Source organism: Anser cygnoides, chromosome 24 (assembly GCF_040182565.1).
Source record: "Anser cygnoides isolate HZ-2024a breed goose chromosome 24, Taihu_goose_T2T_genome, whole genome shotgun sequence".
In the NCBI taxonomy this organism is placed as follows: domain Eukaryota; kingdom Metazoa; phylum Chordata; class Aves; order Anseriformes; family Anatidae; genus Anser; species Anser cygnoides.
Window position 1 is genome coordinate 2,775,846 of NC_089896.1, and position 25,959 is coordinate 2,801,804.

Sequence of the window (25,959 nt, forward strand, 5' to 3'; positions counted from 1 at the left end):
CCAACTTCTGAATATCTCTGGGATGGTGGCTCCACCGCTTCTCCTGGGGCTGCACAACCTTGCAGGGAAGATGCTTTGGTGCCACGCAGCTTTAGGGGCCTCATCACTGCAAGGGCACTCAAAGGATGCCTGTTCCCCTAGTGAGGGCTGGTGTTTAGCCCTCTCCGTCTCCCAGGGCTCAACACACCAGAAGACGTGCCGTCGCATGACAGCCTGGGCAAGAAGGTACTTGAGAGACCTGCTTGCGTTTTTCTGTCTGTCAGCAGAATTAGTCGCTTCAAAATTCAATGTACGAGCTTTACACCTCAAGGGGAATATAAGCCCTTCTCTCAAAGCTAGAGTTTCAGCCACCCTGACTCAGGCACAAGAGAGCTAAGCACTTAAAGTTAGACACCTCGATAATCCTTATGCAGAAATATATATATATATATACATATATGTATATTATCTCATGCTACAGTCAAGCCTTAAGGTAAGCACTGGGCTGTGGTAACAAGCTCAGACTTGAACATATATCAGTGTTCCAAGGCAGGGCAGACAAACCCTGCCCCTGGACCACCATCAGGCCCTGAGCTCCAGCCAGAATCTCCCAGTCATCTCATTACCAGCATCGTTACGGGATCCAGAGGTCCTATCGTGCTCAGTGCCCTATTGTGCTAGGAGCTGCATACAGACACGGACCCAAAAAAGACTGCCATAAAAGAAAAGACAAGACAGATGGAGGCACAGATTTATGGAAAGTCACACAGCAGGTCAGAGGCAATGTTGAAATAAGAGCACGGGCAAGTAGCGGGTCTTAGATTCCCAAATGAATACTTTTGTTTTGGCACTAAGGCACCAACCATACGCTTCATATTGTTCTAGTTCAGATACTCTGGCCACCTTGAAACCCAAGCCCAGAAAGCTGCAAACCCCGTTTCAGAAATAGCTGGTACAGAGCCATCATGCCTGAAAAGAGCCACGAGCCCAAACTGCTGGCTGCTTCTCCCAGAATCCACAATTCATTAGCGTCCTCGGTTTTCAGATTCCCATGACAATTTTCTCTGAAGCTGGGCACCATCTCCAACTCCCACAGCTTTCCCTGGGCTCTGACTCACTCTAACCTTTTCCCAAACCCTCCTTCCTTTGAGAAATCAAGACAAGCTGCTGTTGAATCATTCCTTACAAGAGCAGATAGCATTACTGATAGAGGTCATTAATTATTACATCAGCAATCATGCTAAATACGGTTTGTGTTCATTATTACAGTGCTATATTTATGTTAATTTAACACTTATAAATAGTATTAATAGTAATTGCATCAACAATAATACCACAGTTGTGAAATGTTTGTATAGCATCCGTCTGCTCGGAGATGCTCTGTGACAGATAACGCTGCCGCCATCTGGCATTGCTGGGTGTGTTTGGCTTGTGCTTATCAGCATGGCAAATCAGGCAGCCGTTTCCATCCCAGGAGCTCCCACTGGTTCTGACATGCCAGCAGCCATAAATCACCTCTAAACGGCTCCTGGAGAGGAAGATGGGAAGCCACAGGCAAAAGTTGGGAGCACCAAAATGGAAAGCAAGAGAGCTTCTTACTGCGGCACGCAAAGAGGCCCAGAGAGGGGAGTCTGCAAAACCACGGAGAAAGAGGAGTTACTGCAAACACACAGCCCCTTTCAGAGCACCTAACATTTTCGTTTCAATTGATTTTAACAGTAGGACTTGAGTGGTCCTTGCTTTGAAAGGAATTCCTTTTTTCCTGGGCCCATGGTTACCAAACTAAGGAGGTCCTCGCATGGCAAACAGCACCCCGCTGGAAGCTGTTATCAAGGCTGTATTTAATGCCTGGAAAACACCCTGTAAGTCACCTGCTTCTGAGCAGGTCCCCCCCCCCCATACACATCTTTCTATCAGTCTCTCTGAAAGAAAAATGCACAGAGGGCAGGAGGAGAAGTGTGAAGGGGGTTCATTCCTTCTTCAACCAGTACCACGTTTGACTCCAGATCCTGCATCTCTGCCAGAATCCACGTGCCCAAAATGGAGAAGTGATAAATTGGTAGCAAGCGTGGCTGCTTATGGGTGCCTGCACATGAGTATGCCAAGTGCACAGTGGAAATAGATAAAACTACTCAGAGATTGGATCTTGTTCAGTGTCGCCCTTTTTTCTTCATTCCTGGCACCAAAGCAAGGTCCTGAAGACAAAAGGAAGAGCTGTTAGTCCATGGTCTCCCATCAAGGGAAACTGGTTCTTGTCCCACAGGAAGAAACTGTTGGAAAAAGCTGAAATTGCAGCAGCAGCATCCTGGCTGGGGACTTTTGGTCTTGACCACCATGAACAGGATTTCAGTCCCGGTCTTTCCCAGGAGATCTCTCAACAGAGTGAGTCTGAAAAACACAGCTCTTAGGGAACGCTGCACCAAAAGCTGAATGTTGACTCCTGCCTCTCATCTACTCCCCAACACCACTGAAGAAAGCTCTCTTTCAGTGCTTCTGCTTGTTCCATGGTTGTGCAGAGCTGCAGGAAAGAGAAGAGGGACTTGCAGAGAAGCTTCCTGGGCAGATCCAGGCTCCTCAGGCAGGATGTCCTGCCGGGACAAGCGGCCAAACTGGCCCCCAAGCTTTGGGATCTCTGCACTGGCTTGCAAGGAGCCCTGAAAATCTTTGATTTCCTTCCAACGTTGAGATCCCCAAGCAATGCATTGACTCCATGCATGTCTTTTCCTAGCTAGAAAGCAGGGACGATGCTGTTTGCTGGCCATTACAGAGCCCTCTATTATACATGGGCAAGTCACTCAAACAGCACTGCAATTTGGGAAGATTCACTTCTGCTTGCTGTAGCCAAGGCAACCTAAAAAGGCCTGATTGCTGGAAAGGTCCCAGCCCCTGGCAGCTGGAGGCACGCTTCCAAGCAAGCTGGGCACCCATTTTTGATAATCTCGACCTACAAAGACCAACACTGCAGCAAATCCCAAGCAGAGCTTTTGTGCCGTGCCAAAGGAGATGGTCTCTGCATCAGGAGCTCCGTAGGATTTGCCCACAAAGAAATCTAAAGCAGAGCAGTTGAATTCCGACATAGACAATGAGCTTCCTCAGTGAAAATAGCTGAAATAAGCACTAAATTGAAAGTTTATGTTTATAAACCTCACATGAACAAATCCTTTTATACCTTCTTTGGTTTTTTTATGATAATTTTCTGGGGCTTCTGGAATTTCTGTTTTGAGTCAAAGATTAAAAAAAAAAGAGCCTTCCTTTTCTTGTTAGAAGTGGCATTTCAAGATTAAAGCATTCATTCCAAGACAAATATCTTTCAAATGTTCCCATCAAACAAGGGAAAAGATTCAGAAAATCTGGCATTTTTCTCTACAGAAAAGAACACTTTTGACCAAATCATCTTTTTCCGATGGAAACGGACTTCTTGTGAAAGTACACCTCATTCTCTCATCCATGTTGCTAAATGCAGCATGATCAGAAAAAGCAGCAAGCCATGGCTCTTCCCCACTCACTGCACACACAAAGGCTCTCCAGCTAAACTCAGGTGAAATAATGACACACGTAAAGAAAGAAAAAAAAGTTTCAAATAAACTCTCCTTTTTCGCTCCTCCCAGCTCAATTGCAAGCTCTTCAAAGTTTCTCCTCTCATTGAGTTGAGTCATTAGTCTTCAGATAAGTGATGCTTGAGCCTTTGATTAAAATTACTGGGGAGCGTCTCTGCATGATTAAAGAGAGATAACACAATAAAAGGAAGAGGACTTTACACCATTATTACGGCAAATAAGTGCAATTCCCAACCTGAGAGCTGCATCAACTTGTCTAATGTAATAAACGCTTCCCCTGTTGGAAACGTGTCAAATTAGACTTCAAGATGTCAGCCTTCGGTTTTCAAAGGCCTTGAAGCTTTACGGGGCGCTGCGTGACTGCAAGCCTAATATGACGGAGAGTGAGGAGGTGACGCTGCCCCATAGAGCAGGGCACCGAGGGAGCAGAACGTGCTTGTTAGTGGCTGGCAGGCACCAGCCCAACCTCTGCTACGTCAGAAAGGTGCAAAAATATATTTTTCACAGGCAGGCAGATGCGGGATGCCAGCAAAAGGCGTCTGGAGAGGGGTCAAGGGGTGGATGTGGGATCGAGGAGAGGCTGGTTTGGGCTGCTCCCACCCACCAGTCTGCCCAGGGAGAGCCACCAGCTCCAGGATCCTCGCAGTGAGCCTCTTTGGTGTCTTGGTCTCACAGCAGGGGACACACCAGAATAGCTCTTTTGTCTAGGGAAAAAGCGTCATTTCCGATTGTATCCAAACAAGAATAGTTTAGTAGATGAAAAAAAAATAGCTCTGAGTGAATTAAAGAAAAAAAAGTCTTTTTCAGTCCAAAGAGAACATCTACACAGGAAGTTATTTCAGAATAACTATGCCATCTGATTCCCTGCTGTAGACAAGCCACCAGTCTCTGCTCTCCTAGCAGAAAGGATCAATCCCTCCCCAGGCACGACGTGGGGCTACATTCTCCAACTATAGGTGTGAAGATAATGCTGGTAGCTTGTAGAAGTGTGGACAGATAGCTCACAGATGCATCCTATTCGTGGCTTAAAATACACTAGTTTATCATGCAAATGATATGTCAACAGAATAGCTGCATTTGGCAATATTTCCCAAAGTAAATTAAGCAGTTAAACATGCCATGTGTAATATTAAAGAGGTTATGTGTTACATATAATAAGCAGATGAAGCCAAGTTGACAGGAAGCCAGGTTTCCGCAGAAAGCTGAAATTCATCTCAGAGGAACCAAGGTGTGTACCTCTTCCTACTGGAGCGGCGCAGAGGGGATGAGGTTTAGGATAAACGGGGCTGTGCTTGTGCCAATGCCCCGTGAGGCAATGCAGCCTGAGCTGGAACCCCACAGAGGCGTTATCCGTAAGATGGATGGTCCAGTCTGAGCCTCCCGGTCAGCATTTCAAGAGCCGGTGCACGCCGAGGTCTTGCACTCTGTATTTTTCACAGCTTGAGCTCCGTGCGTCTGGGAACCATTTGCAAGGGTAAAAATAATGCATGATCCAATCTTCTCAAGGCTTTTCACTTCCTGGAGGGTGGAAATACCAAGCACAGAAAGAAAGAAAGAGAAAAAAAAAAAAAGCTCTTGGATTATTTCAGCTCCACAAATTGCTCCCCGAGGCAAGTAAATGTTGTAAAAAACGTACACAAATATTCAGATTCAAGTTTAACCAAATACCAGGACATTTGGATTTATTCAAGTGTCAGCAGCCCCCAAGCTTTCTTAGCTATTTCAGGCTCCCTTACATCATCAGCAAATGTTTTCTGTTTCACAGAAACTCAAAGTCAATCCTGGGGGCTCCCAGGGCCCAAAAGAAAGAAATGAAAACGTTCCCCACCTGCCCCATGAACCAGCTCTTTAAACCCCAACCCTCGCGCTGAGCTCCAAAGTGAAAACTGCTCCCGTGATTTATGGAGAATCAAAGCTAAACCCCTATTTGTTTGCAGATGTGATGCTTGGCTTCAGGGTGTTGTTTTAAAGGAAAGCAATGAAGAAAGACATGGAGATGAGGTCCAGTGCCCCCAATACCAGACAGCAGCCCAGACCTCCTCTTCTCCAGCACCTCCAGCTTCTCCCAGGTCCCCTAACCCATCTGGCACCCGGTGTCTCCATGGGCACCTTAGTTTGGAGGGAAGGCTCTTTATCTCACTTATGTTTCAAATTTCAAGACCAACGTGAGCCTTAGGCTAGTATTTTTCACACATCCTAAAACATCATCCCTGCCCCCTGCACATGCGTGCACACATTCCTTATGGTCTGCTTCCCCTCAGGGCCTCACAAGCCTGAAGAGATGATAAAATTTCTGTAAAATAGGTGTTTCTGAGGCATTTTCTAACAGTTCATGACCCTGTTTAAACCCCCACTGAGGAACACAGTAAGTTATGCATTGCATAAGTCAGAAAAAAAAAAAATGGATGTTTTGGAGTTTATTGCTTCCAAAACATCCGAGTGATGAGAAATCCAGCACGACCAGCAGCTCATTTCCTTTGCTGTCGAAAACCACCACCCTGTTTCTGGTTGGGCTGTCCTGGCCAAGGCATGCAGCCGCTGATGCTCGTGCAGCTTCTGCCTGTCCTGCTGTGAAGCTCTCTGACGCGACCGTTTCGCCTCCCTGCAGGTGTAATGGTGCCATCAGCCAGCTATTACCGACTCCGTGCTAAATTAAGCAGATCACACTCCTTGATTTGCTCTCTGAGAGGTGTGATTCTCTTTTCATTAGTCTTTTTCTGGCTCTTCTTTGAATCCCCTCCAATATCCCCACACCCTTTTTGAACTGCAGATGCTGTGCCAAATATGGAGGTATCACAACCTTCCCACGCAAAACTGGCCACAGTTGTTGTCTGATGGCCTCTTGTCTCCATGGGGCTTTCCTGAGTCATCAGTTACCCCATCCTCCACCTTTCTTAGGACTAGAAGGGGACCCCACATACCTAACTCCTAGATGGCCTGGGTTAAGTATGATGAATGGTCTGACATTTGACCGTACCGAAATACTGTGTTTACTTGACCCAGGGCTGCCAAGCAAGCCCGAGGCTCTACATCATTAACCGGAGCTCTGCAAGGGTCTTTGTGCCTCTTTCAACGTTTATCAAAGAGGATTTAATGGCGGCTTCTTTTTCTCCCCTGAATCATTGCTAGAGACGCTGAATGGGGTAGGGTCAAGGTCAGCCATTTAAGGTCTCCACGAGAAACAAAGATGTTTGATGTGGATTCTCATTTTAGGACTCCATTTAGAAACCAGTTAAAAACCCCAGCCATCTAACGTGCACCATGTTGATGTTGGATGGCTCCTCTTTATCCATTAGCATGTCCTGTGTTACAAAGCCAAAAGCTTTTTAGAAGTTTGACCAACTTAGGAATAGCGTAGTAGGTGACAGCTGGCCTCCCTTAGATGGATGGGCTTTGAGGGCAGAAAGGATTACTATGACCAGGGTCCAACCTCCTGAGTGACACAGGCTATAAAATTTCATCCATTAGGCTCCTTTGAAAATCCCAACTATAAATCTTTCTGATCCAATCCTTTCCCTACACAACTCCCCTGGAAGCACCAAGGCTGCTCAGAAAGCTCAATAGGATGGATGGTGGTGAGGTCGGGATGGCAGGGTCCAGCTCTGGCCATACTCAGACCTCTCCTACCAGTGTTGACCTAGCAGAAAACTTCCTAGAGCATTCATAGTTTCCACACTGCTAATTTTAGGCCTTTGCTTTCCAACACCCACAGACTTGGAGACACAGCCTGCTGCCTTGCTGCAGCTTAAATGCTTTCTAATGGCCTCAACCCAGAGATTTACACTGAGCCAACTCACTTTGAAACCCTTCCATAAAAACGCCTTCTGCAAACAGATTTGTTTCATTATCATCGGGCCCGAAAGTGCCTGAAGTAACAAACAACTTCAAACTCCTTCAAATTTACTGTGGCACTAGGTTTGCACTTCATTTAAATGCCATGTACCTGGGTGCACGTCCTGGGGGGGGGACAAGGAAGGAAAGGAGGGATGGAGAGCCCCAGTGCAATGTATCAGTGATTATGGAGCAATAAATATTGGATGGAGGATCTATGATAACATCTATTACAGCTTTATGAAATATTGATAGCATCTGAATACATATTGCCTCCTGAACAGCTCGTTCCGGAGATGTTTAATGAAAGACATCTGTCGTTTTATCCTTGAATCTACATGCAGGCAGAATATAGTCTCCATCTCCACTGTAATCTCCATAAGGGTTTCCAGATCTGCAAGGATAAGGCACGAAATACTCAGGCTCACCTATCTGGAGGGGTGGAGGGAAGAGAGATGGAGTCTGCTTTATGCACACTCAGTCTCCCATTTGGGGAAAGAATTAACTCTGTGCCCCTCTAAAATCAATCCCTTCATAAACAGCTGGCTTTAACAGGACCTATAAAAGGCTGCGTAGGCTGCCATGGCAAAACAGTTGGAGAGAACGGGGCTCCCAGGGAAGCCAGCTCGCCCTTCAGGCACTTATCCCTTGCTGTGAGCGTAACCCTGTGCACAGCACCCTCCCCTGCATGAGCCAAACATGCCGATCCCTGACATAATCCCAAATAAAGGACACGTGGTGTTATTTCTCACCTTGTAAGGTCTCTCCAGGCATGCCTGTGCGTGCACGCACACAAACCCTCCACACGATTACTTCAGTCTTTACCCCACTGAATTCACTTCCCTTCTGACACCGATCCCACCCTGCTCAGGTTCTCCTGGCATGGGAAATCGAAGCACAAGATCTCCCCACGCACCTTTTGCCAGCGGAGCTGTAATCTCCCTCACACACGAAACCCAGGTGCCCCGTCACACGCAGCTGTCTGCAGGTGCAGCTCTTGGCTCGTTTGCACTGCTCTGTCCCCATTCCAGCCTCGTCAAGATCAACCTTCACCTTCAGGGTCCATTTGCTCTCTTTGTGGATGGGAACACACATTTCTGGTGTTCCTGTCCCAAGCCACAGCCCCAGGTGAGGGGACAAACCTTGCAGGTTTACCCCAGCAGCTCTTCTCCCACCCAAACCTGAGGCCAATCCTTCAGTGACACAACAAAAGCGTTCCGGAAAGCAGGCGTCGTGCGGTTTTGTTCCCAGATTCTAAATATTCACACCTGGCTACTGCTAAATAGGACAGAGCAAATGGGGGCAACAGCCAACAGCTTTTCCTCTTCCCTGGGCAGAGCTGACTCCAGCCCACTTAACCCCAGGTTGTGACTGCAGGGCTCCTCCACGGACCTGCCTCTCATCCTGGTGCTGCTCCCACACACTTACCTTTCCCCTTAGGTCTTAACTAGAAAGGATGAGCTTCGCCAGCCCAGGGACTGACAAATTGAGCTGCCTCAATTGCCTACCAAAGGACGAGAATTTTAATGTACCCTTATTTCCCAGCCTCCATTTCCCCCGTGCGCGCAGGATCCTTCTGCTAAACACAGGGCATTCAGGAAAACATCAAAAGAGAAATCAGAAATGACTGTGATACCTCAGACATATTTTCTGCAACACCTCATCAGATCAATAGCTGCTTATAAGCAACACTTCCCTGGGAACATTTTCGCCTTCCGTGAACTGTCTGATCCACCCAGCAACAGCCACAGAGGAGTAATACAGCACCGCTCCCACCGTTTGTTACCACGTAGGAGAGGCTGCTGTATTCACAAAAACAACACGTGGCTCTCCCCTGCTCACTGAATTAATGATGGGTGCGATTGTGTCTCTCTCCACTCACTCAGCAGGAGGAATCCCGGCACCAGAGCCACCTCTGCTCTTCATTCAGGGAAGCGTCTCCTCCGCAGCCTGGTCCGAGGAAAAGCACAGAGCACTAGATCCTAGCTGGAAGGCACAAGGTTCATGGGCATCCCGTGGCTTTGCTTCCTCTAATCCCCCAGCCAGAATACTTAAGGGCCTAGGAACAAAGCCTTATTGTCCCTTATGCTTTTCCTATATTGCTTTATATGGGGCATGAGGCAGGAGGAACACCTCGCTCCATGCTAGTGCAGAGACCAACCTGGAGAAGATCTTAAGAAAGGCGTGCAGTTACAAATGTAATGAAGGTGATAGGTGATGATCTGCTTTTGCTTTTATTTTTTAGTCTCATTTCTTAGTCTAAAATGTATCTTCAGTGGAAACTCAGCTTTATAAGCTTAGTTTCTTAAGAATTTAGCTTGGTTTTAGCACTGTTATTTTATGAAAATGTCAGATCTTGTCTCTTCCCGTAAATTATGCCGCTTTCTAGTCGAGGTTTTAAACCAATTTAGCAAACGCCCTGAAAGCCCTTGCTGTGGACTACTCTTACTGTGATAACCTAAATGGGGTATTAAACAGCATGTTCAGCCAAATCCATGGGGATTTAAATCACACAGGAATGAAACAAGCACGTGCTCCCCACCATTCCTCCTCTGCCTTGATGAATTCCCAGGCCCCAAGGTTGGAGCAAAGCTCACCAGGGCTCTCTTCTCACCCATCTCCTAGCTCCTAGCAGGGTCAGAAGCACAAAGACAACCACAGGCACATCCCTGACATGCATCGCTGGTTGGAGCCGCCCTTTCCTCTTCCCAAAGGGTCCAGTCCCTAGGCTCAATTCATCTCTGCCCGACCTGAGCACACGAACCAGAGAGAGCAGCAGCAAACAAGCCTTCATCCTTTCCCACCCACCTTCCTTCACAGCAGCATATTTCTTCTACCTCCCTCCGTCAACCCCTTTCAATGGCATCTCCCTTCCTGCTGCCAAATGGATGCTTAAGAGCACGGAGACAGTAAAACATTGCTCTAATGTCCCTTGCTGATGCATAGTCTCCTCCCATTATTGGTATAGCAGCATCAGGTTATACGCCGTTAATAGCCTTTCCACTTGTTTATAGCCTCGCTGGCATCGTTCCTGGATTTAGCACCGCTGCTTGCCTTTCCTTTGCTGCTTCGGGGGCAGCCTCCCCTCCAGCAGCAGGGCTCACATGTCAGGCGTGCGATGTGCAATGCAACGCGCGGGAGCTGGTGGGGTGCACTGCCAGCAACCAGCACATCAAAAGCACATTACAGCAAAGCCGGCGAACTCATCTTGGACTGGGTAGGGGTTTGGGAGGAGATTTTTTTTTTTTTTTTTTTGTGAAGCAAGTGAATAATTCATAGGCAAACCATTGACATGATAAATCCCTCCGTTTCTTTTCTTTTGTGAATTGGTCCGAACAACTTTCCAATTCCTTCCCTCTGCATTTTCATTATCCGGAATTATTCACTAAACAATTGCTTGGAATAATTCTGGGGAAGAGAGTCCCTGCTGGGGACATCCGTGATGACGTCAGTGGAACCAGCACCAGCGGGAGCCGTGGTTTGGAGGCGACCGGCCAGCAGCGAGCCTTTGATCACCAGGGTTTGGTCTCCAGCTCCGGAGCCATGGGCTCAGCTGTGGCAAAGTGCTGAGGCCGGACAATCGTCATTTTCTCTCCCATTAGATGAGCAGAGTTCCGCAAATCAGGTTTGCGCTGCGAATACTCATGTTTACAAATTAGCAGGAGCTGCAATTGCTGAGATGCAGTGCTAGATCGCATCTGCACTTCCAGCAGCCCTTCTGCCAGTGTGCCTCATCTCCAGCCCTGCAGGACGAGCAGAACAAAGTGCAGCCTCTCCATTTCCATTTCAACTGCTGCAAACGAGCCCTGCCCTTCGCAGGAACACTCCTGACAGTGCGCACAGGCACCGAATCCACCGCTGGGCTCCCCAGCACCACTCGCTGCCTTTGATATTCATGGGAGGTGAAAGAAAACAACTGACAGTTTGCTTTTTAATTTCATGGGAAATTTTGGAAGTGGTTTTCGCTCGGTTCTGCACTTCATTTATTCATTTACAGACTGACCCAAACCCCATATGAACAACAGAACGTCTTCAGCACACCGCAGCTCTGACTCAAAGTCCTTGATATTTATCTGCCTGCAGCTTCCAATAAGTTAAACCCGGCTGACCTAAAATACCAAATTCTGAGGAAGCTCGCCAGCTGATGACTCCCGCTATCTGACAGGAATTGTCTGGGGTGTATTTTCTGTGTATTTTATTGTAGATGAGACACCTGACACTATGAGATCATGAGCAATTTCCAGCTCTCTCCAAATCACCCGTATGGTTCCAGTCCCGAGCCCCACAACATAATCAGTTGTGCTGGAAAACTTTCTGTGCTGATTGTCGGTAATTTGCCACTCGTAACTCAGAGGGAGAGAATTGCTGGCAGTTCTCCCCTTCATCTTCTCAGAAAAATCAACCTGTGCTGTGCAGGCCAAGCAGACTGTAAAACCACACAAATCTGGGGGGCTGACTCTCCAGTTATTGAAATGTTTCAGGCTAATGGCAAAATATTAATGTCACAGCAGAATTTCCATCTCTGTCGTGGTCAGGATGTTAACGTCTTTGGTCATTTCTCCATTTCGGCATCTGCTTTCCCCGCATCACATCCCTGCATTTGGATTTAGATTAATTCATGTCACCGTCCTAGACATACATGTTTGCAGAGTTGACAAACTAATTTTCCACAAGTGCCAATGCTTCATAAATGCAATCTGATTTCTGCAAAAATCAGGATCTTTCCTTGCTGCTAAAGCCCTCTAGTCAAATGTGCACGGACTCAAATTTCACACCAAGGAAACACAACTGCAGACGGGCAAGCTTTACTTCTGTGGTGCCTGAAATAATTGCCCAAACAAGCTGGAAAAAACTCCTTGTACAGTGAAATCTTCGGGCACTTTCCTCTTTAAATTGCTCCTCCGGTGCACTGCTCCCTCCTGCCCGCCTTGCAGCAGGGCTGTGCCTGTGTGGGCTGACAGCCCACAGCCTCTTCCCCTTAGGTACAAGGGTTCCTCATACACCTTGCCAAAAGCAAGCACCCTGCAAGGGACGCCGTGCCTTCAGCCCCTGCAGCTGATGCAAGCCTGCTCAGCCTGTATTTTAGCGAAGGATCAGGATGCATCCATGGGCTTGTCATTACAATCTTGTTCTCCTTAAGAGGTGCATCCCTGAGCTGCAGAATGACACATCTCATGGATGGGGCAGCTTTCCCTGCCTTTCCAGGTGTCCTGCAAAATCCCAAATCCCATCCAAGTCCTTCAGCCATGCCATTTACCATCAAACACTATCTAGGCTCTTATGGTCTGGCCAAACAAATGCAAAACTCAAAGACAGAAAGAAAGAAAGAAAGAAGTGAAACCCAGGCTACCATGCTTAGTCCTAGACAGCACAGCCATGCTCCTCGCATTGACACGGGCTGCCCTCCCACAGAGCTGCGGCATCACCCGGGATCAAAGTGCTGCCTGCAAAAATGCAGGTGGCTGATGCAAAAGTTGTTATTCCCCATTTCGTTAGGATTTTTTTCAATTAAATTAATGGATATGCCCTGACATCTCCATTTTCCCAGTGCCTTCATACAGCTGCTTCTCCTTCCAAATGTTCAGGACACAATAGCACAAATACCCGTTTTACAGACAGGAACACTTCGGGATGAAGAGATAAAGCCCAGATCTCAACATCTAAACCCCTGCTGACATCAAAGATGGTTAAAGCCCTTTCAGTCCATCAGGACTTGCGCTGTGCTGCTGCATGGGCACCTCGCTAGAAGCCACCACCCATGGTGACAGGGTGGTGAGGGCCAGCTTTTGGAGGTGCTGGGCTCAGCCTGGCTGCAGACCTTGCTGCTGAAACCAAGGCGATATCTCAGCATGAGACTGCAGTGCACAGTGCAGATGGGCCCTAAAATAAATCTCATGGTGACGTCCCTGCCCATTCCCTGGACCTCTGCACCTTTCCATGCCAACACAAGCAACATCCCCACCACAGCCACACACCCCATGCTGTGGTACAGCCCTTCTGCAATGGGAAAGCAGGAAAAACAGCTCTCACCCTCTCTGCTGGGCCTGAGAAGACAAATCATCCTGGCTTGGGGCAGGAGATACTCATAAGTCTCCTGGCCTTGCTTGACGTGGTTGCAAATCCTGGTGTCAGCTGGCCCTGGACTCCCTGCAGCAGGGAGGGATGGTCTCCATCTGTATTCCAGGCATGCAGCAGGCAGGCAGAGAGGATGCAGGTAGCAACAAACCTTGCTCGGAGGAGGAGGGCGGCTCTTTGCAGGATCTCTGCTGTGCCACAAGCTCTGCTCTTACAGAGCCTTTTGTCTCTGTCCCCAGCCACCCCGTGCCAGCTCTGTGTCCCATCCCAGACCTGCAACTGGGGGCCCTGGAGTTACTCCACGGCCTTTCACACTACAAAACAGCTCCAGTTCTTTTAATTAGCTGGAGAACATAGATGAGCACAGCACATACCCCAGCCCCTCCAGCAGAGCCCACAATAAAGCGTTGCACACCTCCAGGATCACTGGCCATAGATGAAAAGCCAATTTGGAACCCGGGCTACTGGCAGCTGGCTACACAGGGAGCCTCATGGGTTGGGATGAGCAGCGAGCACCTTCTGAGCCCAGCCAGCCCTCCTACCAGCTCTGGGGCACTAAAAACCCCACTCTCTGCTCACCCAGATCACAGAAAACCCCACTGTTGCCTGCAGAGACCATGGAAAATCCTTCCCTTAGGAGTAAAACCTGTGTCCTGGCACCACCAGCATCTCTCCATCCCTCCCCTCCCTCCCTCCCTCCCTCCACTCCTGGTCCTTGCTCCCAGCACCCAGTCCCAACCACCCATCCATCCTTCCCCCTCACACTCTCCTCTATCCATTTCTTCAGTCCTTTTCCACTTTGCCTCCTCATATTTTAAAATAGAAATTCAGCTCATCTCATCCACCCTGCAGGAGTCCCTCCGTCCCCATCAGGACTGAAGCAACCCACTGTGTGCCCAGGAAGCACCCACCAGCTCCCCCTGCACCACGGGGAGCAGCAGGGGCAGAAAGGGCTTTGGTGGACGGGGACCGAGCCTAGGACCTGGAGACAAATCCTTCCAGAGATACCGAAGAGCCCTTGCTTAGGACCATTCTCCAGCTGCTCAGGGCAAAAATATATTATTATGAATTGCTGGGTTTCAGCTTGGGCTTAGTCCTCCCTTTTTTTGTTGGTGTTACTGAATTCAAAGTGATGGGTGCTGCAGAGAAGCAGAGTGCACCAGGATGGAGTCAGTGACCCACGGAGCACGTGATATTAATACATACAAATTCTAGTTATTACTGACCCCCAGATTAAGACAAAGTCCCTATCCGTTTACTGAGTCCAGTTCATACTGCTCCAGAACACCAAGCTGAGCCCCGGTTTAGATTTTCCCAGTAAATACCAGCCCAGCCCCAGTGCTGGCACCGAGGAGAGCTCGGTCTGCCCAGGCTGGGCTTTTCCCCGAGCTGATGCAGGGACGTGGTACAATTGGCACCCAGCTAACACAGTGCAGCATCTTTGGTTTCGGGACACTTCCTTCAAAGAGGCCGAAGCAGCAAGGCAGATCAGATAGGACCAGGACCTGTAACAGCCCCAACTGCTCCCCACCATCCTCTGAAACCGGGACCACTAATTGCAGGACCACAAACTGAGCTTTGCCTCTTCTTTCCCTTCCGCTCACACCCTCCCTCCTCTCAGCTCAAATTAAAAGGGCAGAAAACCTGTGCTGGCAGCAGGGAGCCGCATCCTGCAGCACAACGGGGCTGAGACACCACGCAGCACTGTCCCCAGGGGATGAGGCCCTCCTGGGACCATGAGAGGTCCCAGAGGAGCACTAGCAGCACAGCAAAGTGGCTCGGCTGGCTCTCCAGCCCTCATTCCCATGTCATATGCCAGTTGGCACCGCTGATTCCGTGGTGCTCTGGAGCACCCTTATCTCTCCGGGAGAGGCTTTCATTGCAGCCCTCGAGCACTAGGAAATGGAGATGCTCCACTCACTGATGCTGCTCCGCAAATCAATCAGAGGGGGAGGACGGGAAGGGGAACAGCTTGTCCCTGGCTGTCACTCCGTGGAGGCCTTGCCCTTCGCTAGTGACAGCAGATTAATTCCCAGCCAAACCAGAGCATCCGTCTGATGAGAAGCAGGGAAGCTGCTGAGTGGCAGAGCCCCTGCCTACGAGTACCCCAAGGTGGGGAGAACAGGACACAGAAGGCTGGGACAATATTCTCCAGAGGTACCTGGGGTATGGTCTGTGCCTTAAGGGCTGCAAACTGCAAACTTTGCCAGGAAGCCCTCTCCAGACTAGGCTGGCCATCTGCCTTGGGTAAATGAAGGAGCTGCTGACACCCAGAGGCAGCGGTGCTGTGCCCACGGTGCTGCAGGGGATTGCAGCAGGCCTGGGAATTTTTGGCACCTGGCGATGGACCCAAGCCTGCTGGGGTCACACTGCCACCACGTTGCCACCCCTTCCAGCCCCTTGGCAGGAGGCTGCAGGTGGGTTCCCACCAGCTCCCATCCCTGCAGGGAAGCTTTTCCCCGGGCTGTCCGGGTGAGAGGTGTCTGTCCCCTGGGCACAGCCCCTGCCTCCAGGCACCAGCAGGCTGCGAGCTGTCCCCTCGCACAGAGCAAGGCACCAGCCTGTCCCCCTGGAGGCTGCTCTCCTGCTGGCCTTGTGAGGGTCACGTCACTGGTGTCACCTCTCCATGTCACCGGGGCTTAGAGGTGGATTTAATGAGCCTGCGTTTTCCTCAGCTAAGAAAAACCTCTAAGAAGCTTAGTCTCCAGCATCCCGAGGAGCCAACAGGGCTCTCTGCAAGTGTCACTGTCCCCACCCAGAGGACAGAGATAGCCCAAATGGCCTAAAGCAGGCTAGCTGACATCAAAAGCAGGCACCGGAGACCTTGAGGACAATACACCCATGAGGATGGCTTTGTCCTCACCAGACCCTGCCAGGTGCCATCCTCCTCATGGGACGGACACGGCAGGTGACATCCTGCTCTGCCTTCTATTGCCATGGGTCAGGGCACGTGCTGGAACCAGGGAGAGGTGACAGCAGTGGTGGCACCGTGCCTGCACTCAGGGGACCCAGCAGCACCTATGAAGGCTGCCACACAAGAAGCTGAGCTGCTGGCCATTGCCCCTCTCGTTCTTCCACTGCTGGCTGGTGTTTAACCCCTGGCTGGTGTTTAACCCCTGGCCAGTGTGTAACCCCTGGCCCTGCACTTGTCCTGCAGTTTGAGGCCACCAAATCCCCCCAAAAATGGCCCCCCTGGCATTTCTCTTAGGCTCCTAGCAGCTTTTGTAATGCAAGTGGCATCAGGGCAGTGAATCCTGATTCACAGCGGTACAGAAGGAAATTTAAGCCTATAGTGTTCTAAACTCAGAAGTTCTTGCAAAGCAGAAAGGAACAAAATTCATTAGCAAAATCAAGGGAAATGAGCATCATTTCTTCTCTTTGGTGAAGGTCACTGAGAAAGGAAGCCTCACATGGGGTCCCTGAGAAACCATAGTGTAAATAGTCAGCGGACAGAGGGCATCTTCTATTAATGAAAGCGTCTTGCCAAAAAAAACCGGCATCATATAAATTATCAGATAATGAAATTCCAGTTAATTTGCTGCCTGGTCAGCCACAGCCCTCCTGCCATGCTCCTGAGCCCGGCCAATAACATTAAAAAAGAATTACATCGGTACGAGGGCAGCTGGTTGAAAACTACGTCTTGATGACTTGATTCAGGGAACGGCACCTTCTCCGGGACAAAGTGGGGTGAGCGATGCAGCCCCACAGCCTTCTGCACTGGGTCACTCACTGCTGCTCTCCCACGGCACGATGCACGTCCACGGCTGTGACTTGTAGGTCTTTGAGAGCCAGAAGTGAGGATTCTCCACCAGGCTGAGGAAAACAAGCCATATTTTCATTTCGGAAGTTTCCTTCAGTGCGACTCACTATCCCAGGGGCTCCATGAAACTGCTGATGTGCGAAGTCTCCAACCATGGGAGTCTGTCACCTCTCGGCATGTCACAGTGCTACGGAGCAGAAAATGGCCCCATAACCCAAAGCAAACCAACTTCCCTCCTTCTCACAACCACAGCCTCCAGCTCCGGGCTCACCACCACCCGCTTCACCTCAACCAGGCCTCAACAGTGGCCAACAGCAAGCGCCTACAAAGGACACAAGAAGGGGATGACTACGTAGGGGCACATCCCAGAATGTCCCTTCCAGCCCTTACCTGTCTGCAGCTTTGCAGTGACCGGCCCTGAACGGATCCTTCTGCCTGGTTGCTCTTGGACATCTTGCCTTGCCACTGCTCTCCCCTCATTCCTTTTGGGGTTGTCTCTGTCTCTCAGGACCTGGAGGAGATGACAGCCACCCCTTTGCTCATGTAGGGCCTTAATCCCATGGGTAGAAAGAGACCCAAGATGGGAAATTCAGGGGCAACTTTCCCTTCAAAAAGGATTCAGTGATCAAAAACAAAGACAAGACACAGGACCAACTCTAGCATCAACAACCAGGACTGGGTTTCAAGTACAAATCGCGTTATAACTCCTTCCCATTACCCTTTTCCCTCCACTGCTCCAAACTATCCAGGCTTCATAACACCAAATATTCAGCATGCTCCATGTAATTTTAAAGCCATTATGTAAGCTGCTCTCTCCCCCCCATCTCTTGATGTCTCCAATTGGTGTGTCAGAATGTAATTAGCTTTTGATGGGATGTTAAGATTTCTTGAGCTCCTGTGGAGAGGCAGCATGGGGAGAGGCGAGGCAGTGGATTGTGATTGTCACTCCCCACGGTAAATGCTCGAAGACCCTGGAAGACTCATTTACAAAAATACAAAATAAAATAAATAAAAAATCCCAAAGTAACAGACCCAGTAGGCTTCAGTTTAATTGACTGAAATCAGTGGTTTATTTATTTATTTTTTCCCTCTGTGATTTCTCCTGCTTGGAGAGAAATGGCAATTAACTGTCTCATGACCGACAGAAGAGTGCCGTGCTGCGACAGCAGCCAGGGCTCTACTGCAAATCCAGCTTGAGAGGCTGGAAGTCCTGAGCTGTTCAATCCTGCCTCTCCAAGCTGTGTTATGCTGCCAGCTCTGCTCCTACAACCTATTGCATGAGCACCCCTCCATCTGCTCCAGGACCAGGTCCCCCAGCTCCTTTTTCTCCATCAGAACGCCCCCACATCCCCCCACAATCTACGCCAGAAGCAGAAGGGACAGAACACAGCAAAGTCCAATCCACAGCCCGAAGATAATACCTGACATCCAGGTCTGCAATTCGGGGGAAGTTTGGTGTCTCTAAAGAGTGTAAACCTCTGCTGCCATCGCATCTGGGGCTGAGCTCCCTCAGTGCTTTGCATGCTACCACGGACAGCAGGGCTACTGCATCCCAGAGATGGATGCACCAAGACATGGGGCACCAGCTTTTCACCAGGCAGCAGCATTTACAAACCAGGCCAGGTGTTTCAGCTCTGGCTGTGCTGTCTTGTTGGAAGAGAGGACGCCAGGGGTTCTGCAAAAAGGATGCGAGTCCTTAGCCAGGTAAATGGACGCAGCTTTAGATGCTGCAGCATGGAAACCTGCCACAGAGCTCTTACAAAACCAAGCTCATTTTGATGTCATGTTCCCAACCTCCCAGGGAGATCATGCCAGAGAGCTGTGCCCTAATGGTCAACGCAACAAACACCACACTTTCAGACCCTTCTCCACACTCTCTTCCCCACTAGCCAAGCTCCATGGAGGTGTAAAACAAGGCAGGCAATTCCCCCCGAACAAGTTCTCTGCAGTCCGGACAGGCCTGAGCTTTCACAAGAACACCTGCCCCAGCCAACAAGCACACAGCAAGCCTTTACGTACCTACAGATGGTGCTCATCTCACCGAGCAGTGTGTTTGTCTACACGCCGGCCCAACGCCCACTAAAGTCACTGGATGCTTTTCATTAACTTCAACAGGCTGTGGATGAGGTCAGTGTGGTCAGTCTCCACTGGTGCCTTCAGAGGCATTGAAATGCATCCTGCAGGGTGCTCAAGCACGCGTGCCTTCAGATCAACCATGTAAATGCTTTCCTAAACACAAGCCTGCCACAAACCCCTTGCAAATGCACATATATTAATACACCTCTGGCTCCAAATTCGGCGATGATGTGAAACGCAGGCACATCCAATACAATAACGAGCCGTTCCCATCAAATGCCAAATCAACTGGATAATGGGCCATATTGATTGCTTCAAGGGCCAGACCAATTCCACTTGTCCTTTTAATGATTATTATGACATTATCTATATTATTTCTGCTCAGAAAAATTAATTCCTCTCTCCCCATCCCTGTCGCTCTGGATGTGAGTCCATTCAAGCCTCCGTTCCTGCTGAAACACAAGCTAAGGAGATCTCTGCAAGAACTGGATTTAATTCACTTCTAAATTGTTGTCAGGCAACTGGATTTTTTTCCTCTAATACCGCCACTGGCATTAATGGAAAGAAAACAATAAATGTATCTGGTCACCTAAGTAGTCAGCCTCCCCTTTCATAGCTCTGCTGACATTTCTGTCTCCAACCTGGACAGTAATGCATTCCATTTTAATGTTAGCAAATGCTTTCTTTATGATCAGAGACATTTTTCATTTGCACTTGTTTGCATCTCCCTTAAAATTCAATATTTCATTTGGGGATGCAGGGTTATTGTCTACTCCTCAAAATAAAGCATATGTGGCACAAGGATATTTCTAATGATTTTCTCGCGTCTCCCCCAGCCAGGAGCAGCAATTGCCTTTGGGGCCGCTCCCAGGAGCCAGCCCCAGCCCCCTGTATGGGGCTCTGGTGCATCTGTCTGCTGGGGCCCCATGTGCCTTTTGGGGTCACCACAAGCAGCATCACCCAAAAAAAAGCAAAAGCTGAGTTTGGCCAAGCTTTTGTCACCCTGAGCCAAATGCCCCTGTGGCTGCATTTATTCCTGTGGGCAGAAGCTGCGCATCCCTGCAGCTTCACCCTGCCAGAACTACTGCAGAAGTCACACAGGCAGATGAGGACGGCCAGGGGTTAGGAGACAGCTCTGTCCTAACCTCCGACCTCCCCATCTGCCAGAAAACCATGGGGGGCAGAGGCAGAGCAAGCTCAGGACTCCTGCTTGCATTAGAGATTTGCGGTTCTCAGCTGCTCTGAACGGCCAGTAATAGAGCCGATGAGATCCCTGTGCCACAGCCTGCTCCTCACAGACCTCCCAAAACGGTTTGTGCAGGAGCAGATGGAGCTCCTAGGGCACGTGCATCAAGAGGGTGCGATCGGGAGACTTCAGTCCCCAGTTTTGGGGTCCAGGGCCGTGGCAGACCCCAAAAAGAAGGCATCAAGCACAACCCAAACACTGTGCTCCAGAGGTGGCAGCTATCAGAAGCAGCCGCCCCAGAAACAAGCAGCACCTCGGCATTCGCACGCTCCTAATTCAAGCACCCACCGCTTTTGCAGCCCCCCTGGAGGAAAGGGGCAGGCGGTTCACACCATGCAGCATCTCCCCCAGCCTGAGCAGCTCACACCGAGGCGAGTTGGAGCCTCTCCGCGCCGTGCCTTTCCCAAGCATCCATTCTGACCTCCAAGCAACCGCATTTGCTGATGACCCCCCCTTCCCCACAGCGAAAATCTATTCCCTTCAAGGGTGCCTTTGGGACCCGGATGTCTTGGAGGGCAATTACCAGATGCTCTTACCTGAATATCCCTCTGATCTCTGGCACTGAATGAGAATTGACAAGAGAAGTGGGTTGGATATATACATAGCAATTTTCTAATTTTCTGAGCAAATTTGGTTAAAGCTGCTGAACGAGAAAGCTTGAAACTTCAATAATAGAGCAACCAGCCAGGCACAGGAATGACAAGAGCTCTGAGCTCAAACATGGTTCTGCCCTGACCTAGAGAGACCATTTGAAAGGCTGAAGGAAATATTTGTCCTCCTGTGGCCATTACATCAAGGCTGTTGAAAAAGGCTTCCCAAACAGGATTTTGCAGTACAGCACCATCCCTGAGGCTTTGAAAGTGGTCTGAATCCTAGACCAAAATCTGTTTTGTTGACTCACGGCAGTCAGAGGGAAAGGTTTTGCATATGGGCTGCTAAAGGGTTTATATGGTGGAGACTATGTCTCCATTATATGCATATACACAGTAATTATAGAGTATTTGTGAGGATGAGGAGCACCTTTTGCAACCTCTGTGCTTGCAGAGGAGGACAGAGGGAGCCCTTAGAGCAGGATGTATTTCTGCAAGATGAAAGCAGCCAGCACTGAAGTTATTCTGAGAGCAGGAATCAGCACAAGAGCTTGTCGCCCAGCTTCGCTGTGATCTCCCGCAATAACGGCACAGAACAAAAGCTTTATCTCTGCGCAGGAAGGAAGGTGTCCCAGTTCCTACCTCGGCAGCTGGATGCTGGGACACGGCTGCTCTGCCTCGTCTCTCCTTGTTGCTATTGCCTGCAGCAGGTCTTTGGGAGCCATTAGTGGATGGGGCTGAGGGAAGGTGTCAGGAGGTCCTGGGGGGGGATCAGGCTCCCGTAGCACATGAACCAGAAGCAGCCAAGGAGCTGCTGGAGGAGCTGCTCAATGTCAGAGCAGCAGAACCTGCCCAGAAGCGGTTTTACCCTTATTATCCGCAGCCACAGATTTCTGATTGCATTTTAAGCAGCCACTTGGCCTTTTCCCGGCGGGGCTGTGTCACTCGCAGCCACCAGCCCTCACGGCGGATGTCACAGGCCAGGTCCACCCACGCCCCGTGCCCACGGCCATAGCGCTGCTGGCTCCAGTGGATCCCTCTCAGCTGGGGCAAGATCTGGCAAAGCTCCCACAAAGCCACGTCTTCTTCCTGCTGTTCATTTCCTTAACTCATTTCTGGTAGCTTTCCAGGACATATTACCATCTCAGGCACCGGCTCAGGGTTCATCTAAGACACCAGGATTTGTCACCTCCTTTCTTCTGCTGTCTTGCTTTCCCCCAGGCCTGGTTTTCTCACGCCCACAACCGTCTCAGATTATTTTGGTTTCCAGTACCAGAAATTTCATTATCACCCGTCATCTTCAGACACAACAGAAGACGTAATGCAATCATTTAGCATTCACAGATCTGCTAGCCCTGCTCCTTCATGTATTTATCAGACAGTGCCAGAAAACCCGTCACGAGCATCCTGGCCCTAGTGCCTGGTGTGTCAGCCCCTCCGGAGCACACATTGAAGAGCATCTCTCCTGATCAATGAGAAAAGCCCTGCAATAACAATCCATAAAACTAAACTTCATTAAGAAAGCCCCTAGACTCATCTTCCCATATCTAATTAATTAAACCCTACTAACTAGCCCTATCATCCAGCCCTTTCAGTTTTTATTACAAGCTTTTATAATGGAGCTGGAAGGAAAATTGACTCTCCCTTGGTGGGGATGGCATGTTAAATATCAGTACCAAGAAAAGGTTCTCAGTATTAAGAAATGAAAAGGAATTGGGAAAAGAGGAGGAAATGCTAAAAAGACCAGATGAAGTCTTCTATGATGGAGAAGATTTTCTGTGCCCTCACTGCCGGATAAACTTGATTTGAGCTCCTGATTTGCTCAGAGCCTGACAAGGGGAGGCTAAGAGATGCCTCTTAATCAAATCAGCTCCCTCTCCCCTACAAGCCTGATGACACCAATACATGAAAACTGTGGAGATAACAGAGGATTCCCAAGGGCAAGGAGCTGACAGCAGAATTTCCTTGCTGTCTTGAAACAACACCAAGCACCAACCATTTCTTCAGAGCCTCGTGCCTCCTGGCTTCCGTCTCCACGTTCTGCTCTTATCTATGTAGTCACCAAGGTACATTGGGGTCCTGTGCTCTTGGGCTGACTCCAGGGAGCAGGAGCCTGATTGCACCTTAAAATCTACAAAGCTGCCTGCCTGGGGTTCACGTTGGAATTTTGAACAGACCTCGCATTAACATTAAAATAACATAAACGCACATTTGCAAAGCATTTGGAGGAGCCCAGGGGCAGAAGAGCAGGAACTAACACAGGGCACACATGCAGTGAGGTCAGACCAAGGATGGCCGTTGCTGCTAGTGCTCCAAAAGCTAACATATATGTTTTTATATATATATATATATATATCTCAGGGCTGAGATGTTCTTACTGGTCAGGAGTGCGCAGATGTCCTAGCACCCACCTGCTCCATGCCTCACTCAGGCTGGACAAAGCACATTACTCACCCTGGTGCAAGATGTATGCTCTTAATTCCCATCACCTTTACATTGCTACAGATGTCATCCATTCCTCATAGCTCCCAAGTCCTCACAAGCTTTCTCCTAAGAATATTGAAGGGATTTTTCTGATCCTAAGCCCAGATATGTTTGGGGAGTTTGCTGACCTCAGTTTCACCACCTTTTTCTTTTTTTTTTCCCGCCTGGGAAGCTCTCCCCCCTACCCAAACTGGCCTTGTACCAGCTTTCTTGTTAACACGGCTTCCTTCCACTACCACTTCTTTGAAGAACACATTTACGTGCTTTATTAATCTCTGGATATTGCATTCACCTTCTCCAGACAGCTTGTTAAAAATGGATCTGTTGGTGCTTCTATTGATTTCAGGTACTATTAACACTCATCACCCTTACTGGAAGTGGGTTTCGCACTGCTGTTGCTGACTGCCAGCATCACCCATCCCCTCCGTGATGGCCCGACATGAGGGTCTCCTAGCAGCACACGCGTGCTTGTTGAAGTTGTTTTTTGCTCAGGTAAAGCTGGACACGCAGTGTGTCTGAGCACTGGTGTAAACTGGGAGCAAAACTGCATGTACCTGAGCAGGAGATGAAGGTGCAGGGAGGAGGATGAGACCAACACCTTGGATAAACATCAGTTTGCTTTGCTCTGAGCTTTTTCGGTTGGGAAACAACATAACCTTGCCAGAAGGGATTTCTTCCTGCTCTGTTGTCCCCGAAGCAACCCAGCCTCGCAGGCACTGAAGCCTCAAGTCCTTTTCTGCAAAGCAGCAGCGAGAGGTGTCTGGAGGAGAGAGGGAGAGCAATAGGAAACCTGGAGATGGAAGAGGAGCTTCTCCCAAATGCCATGGCCTGGGCTGAGGACATCCATGGAGGTGCTCACGGGGCAGAATGAGACCCGAGAACCCCACGCCCATCCCTGGCCTGGGGTCAGAGCTCTGCACAGATCCCTGCATCTGGATGCTCAAATGCCTTGGGAACCGCTCAGGTATTTTGGGGTCCTGGAGTCAAAACAAATCTCAGGGCATACCCGTTCCAAAGAGCAAGCTGCTGAAATGGGAACAAGTGCTGCTGTTTAAATATTTAAGACTCGATAGCCACTAAATCCTGATAAACACCCAAATGCAGAGAAATAGTTCTGGGAAATTAGTAGGATTAGAAGGGCAGCAGGGGTCTTAGCAGCAGCAAAACCTGCTGGTCTGCTCTGCAGCAGCATTTGGCTGGGTCTGAATCATTCCCAGCCTAGATGGAAGAGGAGCTGGTCTCACTGGACACATCGTGGGCAGGAACATTCAGGAACACCCCAGAGAAAACACAGGAGGAGTTTGGATGCCCCTCATAACAGGGTAAAGCTCTTCCAGCCCTGCTACATCCACCTCAGCTCCACGGAGCAACGCAAGAACCACATTTGCATGGCTCGAGAGCAAGAGAGGCTGAGAGCTTCTATACATTACTGCAGCAATAAATGTCAGCCACTAAAAACGGGCTTCAATTTCTAACCGTTGATTTTCAATAAAAATAAAGGCTGAATCCTACCAAGCCTAGTTAACTTGCGGGAAAGCTGACAGACCTAATCAGTTTGCTTTTTTTTAAGCACTGTGGTACCTGAGCGCCTAGGAAATCTCAGCTCCTCATTACAGAGAAGCCCCTTGTTAGAAGAGGATTTCCCACAGCAGCAGGGCCAAGAGCCCCACACCAGAGCCATGCGTGTGCCCTCACTGCTCAGGATATACACAAAGCAAGTCAAGGTCAGCCATCCTCCAGTAGAAAAGCCCCTTTCTTCCATCAGGTACCCTCGTATTCACAGCATTTTCCCCAGTATTTCTTTTTCCTAGTGTTTCTGTCCAGCCCAGATGTAAGTGGCTGAAGTAAAGCTCACACCATTTCCCCTGGAAGATTATTCCACGGCCTAACAGACTTGGCCATTAATTATTTTTTTTTTTCCCCCCTTCCTGACAGCTGAAATTTGATGTAGTTTAATTTCATGCCATTATGTCAAGGTATGGAAGGAAATGAGAAAAACCACGAGATCGTACAAAGATTGTACAGGCGATCGGGCAGGATGGTGCTCAGCAGTCACAGACCTGGCACAGTCCCAGGCACATCTGGTGTGGCACATCAGATCTACCTCATCCCCCTCTGTTTTGCCCATAAACCGCTTGGAATAGGAACAACCAGCCCAAGGAGGCTGTGGCTGCACCAGAGAGATGCTCTGAGCAGCCGCTGGTGGATAGGGAAAACAAACCCACAACATTTTGCACCAAAATTTAATCTGTTGTGAACCCGGGGGCTGGGGAGAAGGTTCAACGTGTTGCCGCTGTGATAGAATACACTCCTCCTTCCCTAATCAGGCTGTGTTATTGGGGAACAATTAAGAGCAAGTCA

The 25,959-nt window shown here is 49.3% G+C and overlaps 1 long non-coding RNA gene across 2 annotated transcripts in view; it reads right to left on the reverse strand.

Moving 5' to 3' along the window:
* Positions 1-448: 448 nt before the first annotated feature.
* The window catches only part of LOC106045155 (uncharacterized), a 33,288-nt gene continuing 7,777 nt past the window's right edge, over positions 449-25,959 (reverse strand). The window contains exons 2-4 of one of the 2 annotated variants that reach the window (XR_007166697.2): positions 17,593-17,713; positions 17,049-17,255; positions 449-5,054 (exon numbers count right to left, since the gene is read on the reverse strand). This is a non-coding gene — a long non-coding RNA (uncharacterized lncRNA). Of the gene's footprint in view, positions 5,055-17,048; positions 17,390-17,592; positions 17,714-25,959 lie in introns of both variants that reach the window. The other variant, XR_001212638.3, reaches the window with a different exon arrangement.